A 15,558-nucleotide genomic window follows, 5' to 3' on the forward strand; every position below is an offset into this window, starting at 1 on the left:
CCCTTTCTCTTTTTACCTCCATATTATCTTCTAGGGGATGGTTTTAAATCTAGGAGATGTTAAGGATGGGGAGCTGTAGTATGGTTCGGGGTAGCAGAACTAACTTTCCACTTTTAATGGCACCTCTAGGATGTTAGTGCAGGACAATATATTCCAAGTGGCCTTGGACAAACCCAGTTCTCCTCTCTTTCTTGCTTGTAATTCTCAAGAAAAACTGTAAAATGTGCTGGGAATACAATATCCTGAGAAAGGAAGGAACCGCTTGAAATAGACTGGGCCTCCTTGTTCCTGTCCCTCCTAGGGAATGTAACATCTGGAGTTAGAGAGGAGGTGCCAGGGACAGCCCAGGCTTTGTACCTCTCTCCCCTGGAAGCAGGATGCCCTTCCCAGCTTTGTCCAGTGAGTCACATGACCCCTGAGGTATATAACTCATAGTGGGCTGCCTTTTGGGGCCCCTCACTTGTGGTGCACATGGGGCATGTACGGGCAACACTCAATCCTGCCCAGGAAGCTTCCTTGAGCCTTGAGGGCTGCCTCACAATGGATCCTAGGCTTCTTTTTTCCCTTGCTGCTTGCCTATAAGTAATAATCCCACCTCACAAAATTTGTTGCATGTGAGTGTATCTCCAGCAGACATTGGTAGACCTTCAGGCCAGGATGTAGTGGGCAGAAGTGTGTGGGCTCCTATTTCTGTCAATTGGCATAGTGTCGATCTCTGCTGTCCTGCTTGTAGTGGGAGTCTTCTCTTGGGATTGGTTATTAGTGAACCTGCCTCACAAAATTGATGCTATGAGCAGGGTCTGATCTGACAGAACCATGGCTTTCTGGTGAAGTGGGATGGTGATATCCCCCTGTATCTGACCCAAGGCAGAGATGTCAGCCTGGGCATTCAGGAACTGACTGGACATGCAGCTGGATGAGTCATGGGGAGGGAAGGATGATAAGCGAAACATAGTCTCCCCACCTCCCCTGCAGATGGGAGTGAGCTGGCTGCATAGACCGAGGAGAGGGTATGGAATGTAGAAACAGGATAGAGCAGTGTACAATTCCCTGGGTGTTGGGCACTTACGTAATCGCTCATTCCCAGGCCAGAGAGCTCAGGAAGTGGGTATTCTGATGGACCCTGAGGCACTTGAGAGAGAATGGGAAAGAGGTCCTCAGACAGTCCCTGGAACATCTGAGAGGGAACCAACACACACAGGGTGGGTCTTCACAGATGGGGAGACCGCCTATCTAAAGGATGGATATGGAGGAAGGCCAGGGAAGTCTTACGCAGCCTGGGCGGTGTGTTTGATAAAGGACATTGCAGACCCAAATGTCTCAGGCTGAATGGTGCAGTTAGAAATGGAGCCAAGGTCTCTGGGTCCCCACTGAGTACCAATGGCTCCATACTCCTCTCAGGATAAAAGGGGGAAGGAGAAGGATTCAGACTTTTCTGGGGTTCTTGTGCCCTGGGGCCCACATTACAATATTTCCAGGTCCCCTTAGGGGAAAAAAAGTTAAACTGATGACATCAGGAAGTTTGGAAATGAATATGGTAGCTCATGGTGCCTATTTGCTTGTGGTGCTTATCTGCTTGTGGGTGGGGCCCTTTGGGCCATTTCAGGTGCCAGTGATCATGATTCCATCACTAAGTGTATTGTAGGCACTGACATTTTGGCTGCTTCTGGAACAAAATATCACCACTGCCTGAGGGGGTATGTCCTTTCACAGCTAAGAATTCAAGCCATTAACAGTGGGGTATAGGCACTCCTGCCTGCCACCTAAGCTACTCAGGACCCATTGGGTTACTAAAAAAAAAAAGCAGTATTACATATTAAATGGAGAACAGGACATTACTTAGCTAATTCAAAACTTGCTACAGATAAAAATGTTATAAGCTACGCTTTCACAGTGTAACTGCCCAATTTGGCCAGTCAGAAATGCCTTTGGGGCATGGAGACTCACAATGGACTGTCCCAGGCTGAATGCCAAGGCCATCTGGGCTGGAAGCCAAAGAAGTATCCCAGATAAAGTCAAGCAAAAATGTTTAACCCTCATAGCATCCACTAATAAAAAGGAGGCCCAACAGCAACAGCTGGTCAACCTCTTTGGATACTGACAACAGTATGTACCTTACCTAAGTGTCCTTCTGGCCCCCTTAGTCAAAGTGACCAACAAATTCCCCACTTTGAACAAAGAGCCCTTTGCAATGGCAGGCCTTGGAAGCCATTCAAAAAGTTGTGGCCCAGGCATTGACTTTAAAACCTTGACAGCCTGCTAGCTTAATGGAGTTAGAGGTCCACAACCCCCATGCCTGCTGACTGGAGTCTGTGCCAACAGAAAACTGCCATTGGGTTATACCAGCCTCTCATTTTAAACACATAAGTTGTGCCAGGCATGGGGGCTCACGCCTGTAATCCCAGCACTTTGGGAGGCCGAGGCGGATGAATCGTGAGGTCAGGAGATAGAGACCATCCTGGCCAACATGGTGAAACACCATCTCTACTAAAAATACAAAAATTAGCCGGGTGTGGTGGTGTGTGCCTGTAGTCCCAGCTACTCAGGAGGCTGAGGCAGGAGAATCACTTGAACCCAGGAGGCAGAGGTTGCAGTGAACTGAGATCGCACCACTGCACTCCGGCCTGGGCAACAGAGCGAGACTTTGTCTCAAAAAATAAATAAATAAATAAATAAATAAATAAACACATAAGTTGCCTGAGGCAGCCACCAGATATGTCTGTTCTGAATTCAACCCCTTGCTTGCTATTGGGCACTCTTGGGGACTGAACATCTTACAGCCTGAAGGACACATGTGACACTGTAACCTGAAGTGGCCATTCCCACTTGAGGGCTCACAAACCCCAACTATACAATTGGATGTGCATGACAGATATCAGTTATCAAATATAAATGGTACATTCAAGATTGAGCCCAGCCAGGACCCCAGGGGACCAGTATGCTCCATAAACAAATGGCTGGCTTATCAGAAGGAGCCAAGCTAGCCATACTGAATGCTCCAGAATGGCTGGCTTGGCTCCCTCTGAGGCCATCCAGGGCCCAAGACTCAGAGACTTGCCTACTGATGGCATGGCAGGTTTACTGACGGAGCTGTAAAACAAGAAGACAGGTCCACGAGGTTGTGGCTGCCATCTGGCCAAGGGATGGTCATATATTGATTGAGACAACATGAATGTTCTGCCCAATGGGTCAAACTACAGGAAATGATGATGGCCATCCAGGCCACCTCTACCATCGTATCTTGCTATATTTTCACGAATTTATGGGCTGTTGCCAACAACTTAGCCATTCAGTCAGAGGAATGGCAACTAAGTGACTGGACTATTAATGGATTCCTTGTATGGGGAATAGGACTATGGCAGCAGCTTGCTGCTTGGAAGGGAGACATATATGTCACTCATGTGAATGCTGGGACTACCATAGAGCCCCTTGAGAGGAAATTATGTCATATTTTTGGACACTTCATGGGACTTTACTCTGACCAAGGAACATCCTTCACTGCCCAGGGAACGTGATGAGCACACTCTTAGGGAGTATCATGGACTTTCCATGCACCCTGTTATGTGCAGGCCAATGGAGCTATTGAACACTGGAATCACTAGCTGGCTCAGACAGCAATGAAAAAAGGACATCAAGACAGCCTGCTGGTGTGGAATACCTGCATCTGACTAGAGCAGTATGGACACTAAATTCTACACTCCAATGCAAAAGAAACATGGCACTGCAGCACATGTTGGGAAAACACTGAGCTTGGTGGAGATGGAGGTGAACCAGGCAACCACCTGATTAGGCTATGCCTGGGAAATCCTAATCTCAGTATTCCCAACCATTCTTTTTCTGTTTTCCCTTAAGAGTGCATATTCTGGAGGTAAGTTCGAGATTCAGGCCATTTTGGCACCCTGAACAGGGCCTCCCCAACTCTAATCTTCAGGTGATACTTCCCCTGCTGCCTCCCTTCTATGGGATACTACAGGAGTGGGAGACAGAACCAAGGAGTACCAGGTGTTAGGGTTCCTCTAGTGGCACTGGGAATGTCTGATCTTTCCAGTCAGGTGGGTAGTGTTATCAGATGTCAAATTTGTACCTGACTTAATTTCCCTACATGGGCTAGATAACTGAGGCTGCAAGGCCTGGGTCAAGCAACAAGGGTAATGGTGCCTACAGAGGTGGTAGCTTGGGAACTGGGACAGACTGGATCACTACACCACCTCAGCCCAACCCCTATCTGTTAGGCAGGAACTACCTGGACCTCAGGGAAGGGGAAGGGGAAGTAACCTGTCAATCTACTTCTTCCATGAGGACATGGCAGTAGAAGCCTGGAGCATAACACTTTCATTAGGCATTCCCAAGCTGTGACCACTGCAGGTTGCCTGACTAAGTGCTGGATCCTCCATCCCAGACTTTGTTCTGTTGCAGACCACACAGACCCTCTCATCCTGCCAATGGTAAAGTACACAAGCATTCCTAAAGCCACAACGTACACTAACAGAATCCAAGCCCTGGTTACTGAGTGAGGATCTGGCACTTGCCACTTAAGAGGGGGCTAGAGGTGCCTGTTACAACTTAACTGACTCAAAGTGTCAGAATCACACCTAACAAAACCTTGGTGGGCTGGTGCTTTGACGCAACATAGTCCTTTGACTACTTGGATCAGAAATGTCCCAGCAGTGATGACAAAAACAAGGACTGAACAAATGCTAGTCCTCTGTGTAGGGCTTCATGAGCAATATCGAATGGGAGAACTCAGCTCATACAACTATGTGATTAATGAGGCCTAGCTGGTGAATGCCAATGCCTACGTACTATGAACAGGTCACTGAACAATGAAACAGGGGAATGGATGCTGTGTGCACCCGAGGGCTACATCTTTCTCTGAGGGCAGCTGGAGGTGACCCAAATATGGGAGGGGCAATGTCATGCCTGAAAAGCTGATGGATGAGGGGATTCCATACATTGGGCCTGCTGGAGTTGCCCCTAGACAGCACTCCTTGGGGTGAGATGAACTGTTGGGCCAGCAGCCTAAACTTGTACACCAGGCTACCTAGGGACCTGCTAGGAGGAGGAGCTGACTCTGGAATTATGTCCTTTATGAGAGCTTTGGTACCATACATAGGAGTCAGAGCTGAAAAAAAAAAAAATCTGTCCCTGACCATGAAAGATATTGTTTCTTCCACTGACCCTGCCCCTGCCCCCGCCCCTGCCATAGCAGCCCAGCAGATATCCTTCAACTTATTCAAGAAAGTTGTTTTGGACAACAGAATTCTTCTAGGCTTCCTTTTAGACCAGTCAGGAGGAATGTCATTGCCAGCACTTCCTGCTCTAGATAGATAGACAGATAGATAGTTATTGTGGAGACACAGGTGGAGGAGATCCGAATGCAGCCCCACCTTGCTGCAGACAGTGGGGACAACTGAAGAATCCTTCTTTGGCCTCTTTAATGAATTCTTATCTGGATCACTGGAACCTTGGGTAGGTCACTGCTCAGGCAGGTACAGCCACCCTGCTTGTGATTATAATACTCCTGGGCCTAATAAAATGTACTCTGGCTCACTCAGTGATGTTGCACCAAGATTGTGTCAGTGAAGGTGTCACATCGGCCTGACAAGGCAAACCTCTACCTCCAGATCTGGGGAAGTCTGTGGACGTACTAAATGCACTAGCTTTGCTAAGAGGGATATCTGGGTTGGTGGGGGGTGACTGCAGGACAGTCCTCCAGGGGGCCTTGGACTGACCTAATTCTCACCCCTTCTTGCTTGCAGTTCTCAAAAAAACTGTAGAATATGCTGAAAACGTAATACCCAAAATAGGCCTGGCATGGTGGTTCATGCCTGTAACCCTAGCACTTTGGGAGGCCGAGGAAGGCAGATCACTTGAGATCAGGAGTTCGAGACCAGCCTGGCCAACATGGTAAAACCCTGTTTCTACTAAAAATACAAAAATTAGCCAGGTATGGTGGCAGGCACTTGTAATCCCAGCTATTCGGGAGGCTGAGGCAGGAGAATAGCTTGAACCCAGGAGGCGGAGGTTGCAGTGAGCTGAGATCATACCATTGCACTCCGGCTTAGGCAACAGAGCAAGACACCTTCTCAAACAAACAAACAAACAAACAAACAAACCCAAAATAGGCAGTAACTGCCTGAAACAGCCCAAGCCTCATTTCTGTCCCTCCTAGAGAAAGTAACATCTGGAGCTAGAGAGAAGCTGCCTGGGACAGCCCAGGCTTTATTCCTCTCTCCTCTAGAAGCAAGATACCCTTCTCAGCTTTGCCCAGTAAATCACATGACCCCTGAGATATGTAACTCAGGAGGAATTGCCTTTCAGGGCCTCTCAGCTGTGTTGTGTGGGGGGCATGTACAGTCAAGACTCTATCCTTCCCAGACAGCTGTCTTGAGCCTTGAGGACTGCCTCACAATGGATCCTAGGCTTCTTTTGTCCCTTGCTGCCTGTCTGTATTATAATAAAGCCACTTCACATTACTTGTTGCATGTGAGCGTGTCTCCAACAGACACTGGTAGCACTTCAGGTCAGGATGCAGTGGGCGGAAGTGTGTGGATTCCTATTCCTGGCAGTTAGCATAGTGACGATCTCTGCTGTCCTGCCCATGGTGGGATTGGTGATTAGTCCTGCTTCATAGTTATGTGAATGCTCCTGTTTGTCCTCAGTTTGAGGTCATAATTGACAATTCCAGGGTTCCAGATACATAACATTCTGCTACACAGATGCTGTTTCCTTTGCCCAGCACACCTGTCACTCACCTCAACCCTTTCTCTCTTTTCCCCATCTTTCTGTGGCTAGCTCCTCCTCATTCTGCAGGTCTCAGTGTAGATAGCACACTATCAGGAAGGAGTCCAGACACTGCCAGGCCTAAGGTAGGAGACTAATCTGCTTCCAAAGCTCCCTGTGCCTTCCTCATCACAGCGCTTCCCAATTATGTTTCAAATTAGTCTGTCTTCCTGGACTAGACTAAGCCCCGTGAGGGCTGAGACAGTGTGAGCCCGTTTTGTTCATGTTTCCACCCAAAGTACCTTGTGTAAAAAAGGCACACAATATTAGTTGACTAAACTTGTGAACGAATTTTTTTTATGGTTTTGAAGAAGAGGGAGCTTGTGTGTGTTTGGAAAAAGCCTGGACTCCTATTGATAACACCACCATCCCTGCAGCCCCCTCCTCCTCGAGAGCCACTGCCCTTTATTCCTGCTGCACATATCAGATTATGTTTGCAGAAAAATATTTGAATATCTCAAGGGCTATGTTTGAATCTGTACTTCTATAAATCAGATTTATTTGGTCAACCCCATCCTGTAAAGGCTTGCAAAAGAGAAAACTATGAGACAGCTAAGGATGGTGTATTATCCTGAACTTTTTGCTCCATTCCTCACCAGGCTTTTCTTGGTTAATTAAAAGCCTGACTCGGGCGGGTGGGGTGGCTCACACCTGTAATCCCAGCACTTTGGGAGGCCGAGGCGGGCGGATCACAAGGTAAGAGATCGAGAACATCCTGGTCAACATGGTGAAACCCCGTCTCTACTAAAAATACAAAAATTACCTAGGCGTGGTGGTGTACACCTGTAGTCCCACCTACTCGGGAGGCTAAGGCAACAGAATCGCTGGAACCTGGGGGGTGGAGGTTGCAGTGACTGGAGATTGTGCCACCGCACCTCAGCCTGGTGACAGAGCAAGACTCCATCTTAAAAAAAAAAAAAAAAAAAAAAAAAAAAAAGGCCTGACTCAGCCAGTAGGAACTCCCTTCCCACCAACTGACTATAATGAAAGGGAAATTATGGCTTCTTCTACTACTACACAACAGCCTTTGGATGCAACATTCCACCATTTATTTGTTCAACAAAATACTATTAATATTAACTGACCTCGAAGGGCCGAGAGGGCTTTCATGTACATCCAGCTGGGGCCCTTCATGCTACTAGGGACACAGTGAGTGATGAAAACTTCCCCAAAGTAAGGATATTCCTATGCTTGGACACTAAGGTAGAGTTCTCAGGGGCTAGGGCCTGTCATTCCTTCTCTTTCTCTTCTTCTCCACACCTCCACAATGGAACAGAAAGCAACAGTTGTGCCCCAGAAAAAACTGCCTCTTGGCCTTCAGAACCCTGGGATGAAACAGAATATCATTCCCAGGAAGTAGCTCCAGACATAAAATTCTCCCCATATTATCTACCCTGGGTTATCTATTTATTTCTTTAAAATAGGGGCAGCATTTTTGTCTAAAAAAAAAAGTTCCAGGATTAAATAAAACATTAATTAATCTAGAATATTGCACTCATCTGTTCACCCAATGAATATATATTGGGAATATTTATATGCAAGTTTCTGTGGATACTTAAAGATATAATTCCTGCTCTCAAGTTGCTCACGATCTAGTGAGAAGACGGAAACAGTTTCAGCACTAAGCACTATGATAGGGTTATACATTTATGGCCAGAAAGTGGAGCAGGTCAGGGGAAGCTTCCCAAGGAAAACAACACTGGCTTAGTCTTAAAGTTGGGGTGACTGAGCAGAGAAGGGTGGACGGAGGTGATGCAGAATTGCAGACAGAGTGAACACCAGGTACAGAAGCCAGGCGATCATAGACATAAGCCCTTGCTGAGCACTTATCCTGGGATGGATGCTACATTAAGAGCTCAACCACAAATCTTTGAAATAGGGCCTATGCCCCCTTTCATATATGAGGAAACTGAGGCGTGGAAGGGCTAACTACATAAATTGAACAAAGTCGCAGTTTTCTTAACAAGTGATGAAGCCAAGACTCAAACCAGAAAGTTTGAGTCCAGAGTCACTGCTCTTCACCACTTCATTACCTGGAACTTGCTATTGATGTAAAGTGTCTTTTGTAAAGGAATATAAGATGCCCGAGAAAGTAGGACAGGAAAACAGACTAGGCAGTGGACAGAAAAGCATGTCATGAATGTAGAGTTTATAAGCCCTGTGGTGGCATTGGACTTATATTAAAGGCAACAGGGACCCAAATGATGGATTTTGAGGAGAGAAGTGGCCTGACTTATTTATGTGTATTATTCCATTAACATTGAATAGTATGGATGATAACAGAATAAGACTACTAGAAGTAAGAAGACCATTGGTAAACTGTTGTGGTGACCCAGGCAAGAACTGATGAGGACCAGGAAGTGAAAGCTTGAACTAAGGTAGAAGCAATGAGGATAAGGAGGAAGAGATGGGTATGGTGGGTGTCTCAGAAGTGGAATTGACAGGACATTGAAACTGAATCAGTGCAGAGAGTCACGAAGAAAGAGCAGTCATGAATCCCAGGTTCTTTGTTTTAGAGGTAGAGTATGGAGGAGAAGCAGATTTGAATGAGAAGATAATTAGAGTGGGTTTGGGGGTGATGGGTTACAGATGCTTGTGGGAAGATTCAACTAGACAAGACAATGGGAAGTTCCCTATATGAGTCTGGAGTTAGGAGTGAAATCTGAGTAGAGATATATATTAGAGAGCCATTGGAACATAGGCTGTCATTGAGACCATGAGAATGGATGAGATAACCCAGAGAGGATCTCAAAAGATAAAAAGACTGAGGGTGGACACTAGGGAAACACCAAACACACAGAAGGAGAACTGGAGGCAGGAGGCAGAGGAGGAGCTGAAATAGGAGGAAAATTGTGTGGGCATGCCACCACTGAAGCGAAGAGGAGAAAGAGGTTTAGAGAATGAGGAATTGATCAATTCTGCTATGTCAAGGTAGAATTGGAAAGGGCTCTTATATATGGGATGAAGTTGTTTGTTGTTGGCCCTGGGAAAAATTGTGTGGTGAGGATGGAAGAAAAATCAAAGTGGGTTTCAGAGCATGTGGAAGGGAGGGAATGGAGGCAGCACTTTTCAGGAAGCTTGGCTTTGATGGAAAGTAGGAGAGAACACAGGAGCAAGGGAGTTGTTGTTCAGTGTTTTGGTTTGGTTTGGTTTGGTTTTTAAATAAGAGAGACTTAGCATGGTGTATTAGTTTCCTATTGCTGCTGTAACAAATTATTACAAACTTATTGACTTAAAATAATACAAATTTACTGCCTTACAGTTCTGGAGATCAGGAGTTCTAAAATGGGTTGGCAGGGATGCATTTCTCGGGGAGACTCTAGGGGAGAATCTATTTCCTTTCTTTTTTAGCTTCTAGAGTCTTCTTATATTCCTTGGTTTGCATCCCTTCATCAGTCTTCAAAGCCAGCAGTTTACCATTTTCCAATCTCTCTCTGTCTATCTCTCTCTCTCCCACTACCCCTTCCCTCTCTCTGCTTCTGTTGTCACATTGCTTTATGTCTGATTTTTTTAAGAACCTTGTGAATTCATTGGGCCTACCCAAATAATCCACGACAGTCTCCTCATTTCAGGATCCCTAATCATATCAGCAGAGTCCCTTTTATTATATGAGGTAACTTATTCACAGATTCTGGGGACTAGGATGTGGACATCTTTGGGGGGTTATTACTCAACTAACCACATATGATATCTCTGCCTGGCATATAGTAAGTGCTCAAAATTATTATTACAATAAAGGTGCTGGGAAAACTGGCTAGCCATATGTAGAAAGCTGAAACTGGATTCCTCCCTTATACCTTATACAAAAATTAATTCAAGATGGATTAAAGACTTAAATATTAGGCCTAAAACCATAAAAACCCTAGAAGAAAACCTAGGCAATACCATTCAGGACATAGGCATGGGCAAGGACTTCATGTCTAAAGCACCAAAAGCAATAGCAACAAAAGCCAAAATTGACAATTGGGATCTAATTAAACTAAAGAGCTTCTGCACAGCAAAAGAAATGACCATCGGAGTGAACAGGCAACCTACAGAATGGGAGAAAATTTTTGCAATCTACTCATCTGACAAAGGGCTAATATCCAGAATCTACAATGAACTCAAACAAATTTACAAGAAAAAAACAAACAACCCCATCAACAAGTGGGCGAAGGATATGAACAGACACTTCTCAAAAGAAGACATTTATGCAGCCAACAGACACATGAAAAAATGCTCATCATCACTGGCCATCAGAGAAATGCAAATCAAAACCACAATGAGATACCATCTCATACCAGTTAGAATGGCGATCATTAAAAAGTCAGGAAACAACAGGTGCTGGAGAGGATGTGGAGAAATAGGAACACTTTTACACTGTTGGTGGGACTGTAAACTAGTTCAACCATTGTGGAAGACAGTGTGGCGATTCCTCAGGGATCTAGAACTAGAAATACCATTTGACCCAGCCATCCCATTACTGGGTATATACCCAGAGGATTATAAATCATGCTGCTATAAAGACATATGCCCACGTATGTTTATTGAGGCACTATTCGCAATAGCAAAGACTTGGAACCAACCCAAATGTCCAACAATGATAGACTGGATTAAGAAAATGTGGCACATATACACCATGGAATACTATGCAGCCATAAAAAATGATGAGTTCATGTCCTTTGTAGGGACATGGATGAAGCTGGAAACCATCATTCTCAGCGAACTATCACAAGGACAAAAAACCAAACACCACATGTTCTCACTCATAGGTAGGAACTGAACAATGAGAACACTTGGACACAGGAAGGGGAACATCACACACCAGGGCCTGTTGTGGGGTGGGGGGAGGGGGGAGGGATAGCATTAGGAGATATACCTAATGTAAATGACGAGTTAATGGGTGCAGCACACCAACATGGCACATGTATACATATGCAACAAACGTGCACGTTGTGCACATGTACCCTAAAACTTAAAGTATCATAAAAATTTATATATAAATAAATAAATAAACATTTCTATGCTGAGGAGAAAGAGCCATCAGAAAGAAAGACATTACAAACATAGGAAAGAGAGAAAGAGAGAGAGAAAGAGACTCTGAAAGAGAGAAAGCAAGAATCCCTTAGGCCAAAGGGATGGGACCCAGAACACAGCCAGAAGGAGGGACACTCTGGACATTAAGTGAGATAATGTACACGCAGCTGGCAATAATTTTTAAAATGTAGCATTCATTACATATTTGTTTGCCTGCCTTATTCCTCAAGTGTTCCTACACTAGTGAAGGATTATGATATCATCCCTGCCTCAACCTGACAACCCAGCCATATACTATTATGTAAGCTCCCCAAAATTTCACCTCTGATTTATCATTGCTTCTTCCAGAGCTCCCGGCTCTTTCTCCTCGGCAACAACAACAACAACAAAAATTAATTAATTAATTATTTTTAAAAAGCAAGCTCAATACATGTTTTGGGATAAATAAATTAATGAATTAATGAAAGAACAAATGAACAGCCTTGTGGACTGGGAGAACATTGATTTAGGGTGATCAGAAAGTAGCAGCTTCTCAGTCTTCATTGACTTCTTCATTGCTCCCACCTGGGACACCTCCCTTCCTGTTCTTTAAGTTTTGTCTTTAAGAACAGGAAGGGAAGGTGTCCCAGGTGGGAGGAATTCTTCTGAGATAGAAAAAGGAAAGAGGGCAGGGCAAAGAGGTATGTGGGAGTCAAGTGAAAACACTGGCTGTGGCCCAGTGCAGTGGCTCATGCCTGTAATCCCAGCACTTTGGGAGGCTGAGGTGGGTGGATCACTTGAGGTCAGGAGTTCAAGGCCAGCCTGGCCAACATGGTGAAACCCCATCTCTGCTAAAAATACAAAAATTAGCCAGGCGTGGTGGTGCGCGCCTGTTGTCCCAGATACCCAGAAGGCTAAGGCAGGAGAATAGCTTTAATCCGGGAGGTGGGGGTTGCAGTGAGCCGAGATCACGCCACTGCACTTCAGCCTAGGCGACAGAGCGAGACTCTGTCTCAAAAAACAAGCAAACAAAAACAACCAAAAAAACACAAACCACTGGCTGAAGTAATTGAACGGGTAATTAGTAGAAGGCACTACAAGCCCCTAAGAATGAGTTTGCAATGGCACAAGATATACATTGGTGATAATAATACTGTACTATAAACTGGGAAATTGCTAAGAGAGTAGATTTCATGGGCTCTTACCACTTAAAAAAAAAAGGAAAGATAAGTATGTGAGGAAGTGGACATGTTAATTTGTTTGACGGTGGTACTCATTTCACTATGTATATAAAAAAACTATGTTGTATATCTTAAAAATATATTATTTTTACTTTAAAAATTTTTTAAATAAAAATTAGAAAAAAGCTAATGACTCTAGATTTCTCAGAGATACATGAACAGCACTACAACAGAAGAAGCATGAGAATAAAAAAAAGCACTCTGCTGGAAAAATTTTTTTTAATCATAAATTAAATTCTTGATTCTAGCACTAATTTCTGCATGAACTTGAGCAAATTACTCAGTCTCATTGAGCCTCAATTAGCCGAAAGGACAAAGCGAGCTGATGCAGGTATAACAGCCCAGTAGCTAGCGTAAGAAAAGAAAGAATGCCAGTGGCTCACGCCTGTAATCCTAACACTTTGGGAGGCCAAGGCAGGTGGATCGCCTACGGTCAGGAGTTCGAGAACAGCCTGACCAACATGATGAAACCCCTTCTCTACTAAAAATACAAAAACTGGTCGGGAGGCCTGGTGCGGTGGCTCACGCCTGTAATCCCAGCACTTTGGGAGGCCGAGATGGGCGGATCACGAGATCAGGAGATGGAGACCATCCTGGCTGACGCGGCGAAACCCCATCTCTACTAAAAATACAAAAAAATTAGCCGGGCATGGTGGCGGTCTCCTGTAGTCCCAGCTACTGGGAAGGCTGAGGCAGGAGAATGGCGTGAACTCGGGAGGCGGAGCTTGCAGTGAGCCACGATTGTGCCACTGAACTCCAGCCTGGGTGACAGAGCGAGACTCCGTCTCAAAAAATAATAATAATAATAAATAAATACAATTTTTTTAAAAAACTGGTCGGGAGTGGTGGCAGGCACCTGTAATCCCAGCTACTCAGGAGGCTGAGGCACTTGAACCAGAGCAGCAGAGCTTGCAGTGAGCTGAGATCGTGTCATTGCACTCCAGCCTGGGCAACAAGAGTGAAACTCCATCTCAAAAAAAAAAAAAAAAGAGAAAAGAAAGAAAGAATGCAGTAAATTATTGCTGTTACTATCTCTCAGAGTTGTTGTTATAAATAAAACACCATGTCAAAGCACCTAGGAAATCATCTTAGTGGAGGTTCGGCAAACTTTAATCTCTTCTCTTCCACATTAGAAATGTAAACTAAATGCTCTCAAGGGATGAGAGACACTGGAAGCTGGGAGGCTCTTGGAACTCTGTTGCCATCATCAAGGTGAGAAAACTCAGGGACTGGTTCAGAGTCCATGGAGGACTCAGGTATTTGAGGTTTAAGTGGTTGGTACGTAATGTCTCCATTTTCCACCTTAATATAAAACGTGTCTCTTTTTCTCATCCAAGTTTTGGACCAGCGGAGACAAAGAAATGAGGCAGATAGCAAAACTCACCTTTATAACTGATTTTAAAAAAACATGGTGGACTGACTCACCACCCAACATAATTATCGATGGAAAACACAGGTCTCTCACTCCTGGGGACATAGCCCTGGGAAATGTACAGAAAGCAGCAGGTGCATGGGGTGCTTTCTGCATCCTGGGGCCAAGAGTGACAGCCAGAGCCTAGAGAGGCCAGGAGTGTTTGTTTAATAGGGTTTCTGCCCCAAGAAAGAAAACACCAGCAATGGAGAGAAAGTGTTCCCCCAATGGCATGTTCTATTTCTTTTTTTCTACTTAGGCTTCCAGATACAGCCCTCTAGGTCATCCAGAGGTGCCAGCCAGCCCTCACCAGTGGTCAGCTTTTCCTCAGTGGAGTGGTGGGTGAGCCAGTGGAGCTTGCTCTGAAGATACTAGAGGGAGCCAAAGCTGTCTGGCCCTTCAGTGTGACTTAGTTTCCAGACTCTTTCTCTTTAGACATAAATGAAGAACAAGTCAACCTTGATACCTTTGAGGGTTGGTTCAGGGGATGATGTGTTGTGGGGTTTTCCCACAGGTCAGCAGTCCAACTACCAGGGCCAGAGCCCCATCAAAGAATCTTCAGTGCCAGCCGGAAAGAATGATGAACTCCTTGTGTAAAGGGAGTTTGGGGCAACCAGTCAAACCATGGCCTCATGAGAAGCAGCTGACTAGGGAATGAGAGAGGAATACAAAAGACAAGGCACTGCGAAGCCAAGTCTGGTTGGGGAGAAGAAACCAATATGCCTGAAACAGGGAACCAGAAAGGACTCAGACAAAACTGCTGACAAGTATGGGGTTTCTTGGGGTAGGTGGTGAAAATATTCCAAAATAAGATTATAGCGATGTTTTAATAATCCCCTGGATACAATAAGAAAACATCGAATTGTACGCTTCAAATGGGTGAATTGTGTGGTATGTGAATTATATATCTCAATAAAGATGTTTTAAAAAGAAGACACGGCTGGGCACAGTGGCTCACGCCTGTAATACCAACACTTTGGGAGGCTGAAGTGGGCAGATAGCTTGAGCCCAGGAGTTTGAGAACAGCCTGAGAAACATGGTGAAACTCTGTCTCTGCAAAAAATACAAAACAAAACAAAACAAAAATAGCTGGGTGTGGTGGTGCTAGCTGTAGGTATGGTGGCATGC

At 45.1% G+C, this 15,558-nt stretch overlaps 1 protein-coding gene across 11 annotated transcripts in view; it reads right to left on the reverse strand.

Moving 5' to 3' along the window:
* Positions 1-6,650, reverse strand: part of CD1D (CD1d molecule) — a 44,186-nt gene extending 37,536 nt beyond the window's left edge. For 5 of the 11 annotated variants that reach the window (XM_055112881.2, XM_055112893.2, XM_055112896.2 and 2 more), the window contains exon 1: positions 6,478-6,649. The gene's annotated coding sequence lies outside the window, so the exon portion shown is untranslated. Of the gene's footprint in view, positions 1-6,477 lie in introns of all 11 variants that reach the window. The other 6 variants (XM_055112915.2, XM_055112912.2, XM_055112884.2 and 3 more) reach the window with 5 other exon arrangements.
* Positions 6,651-15,558: the final 8,908 nt, after the last annotated feature.

The sequence above is a fragment of the Pan paniscus genome, chromosome 1 (assembly GCF_029289425.2).
Source record: "Pan paniscus chromosome 1, NHGRI_mPanPan1-v2.0_pri, whole genome shotgun sequence".
Lineage (NCBI taxonomy): Eukaryota > Metazoa > Chordata > Mammalia > Primates > Hominidae > Pan > Pan paniscus.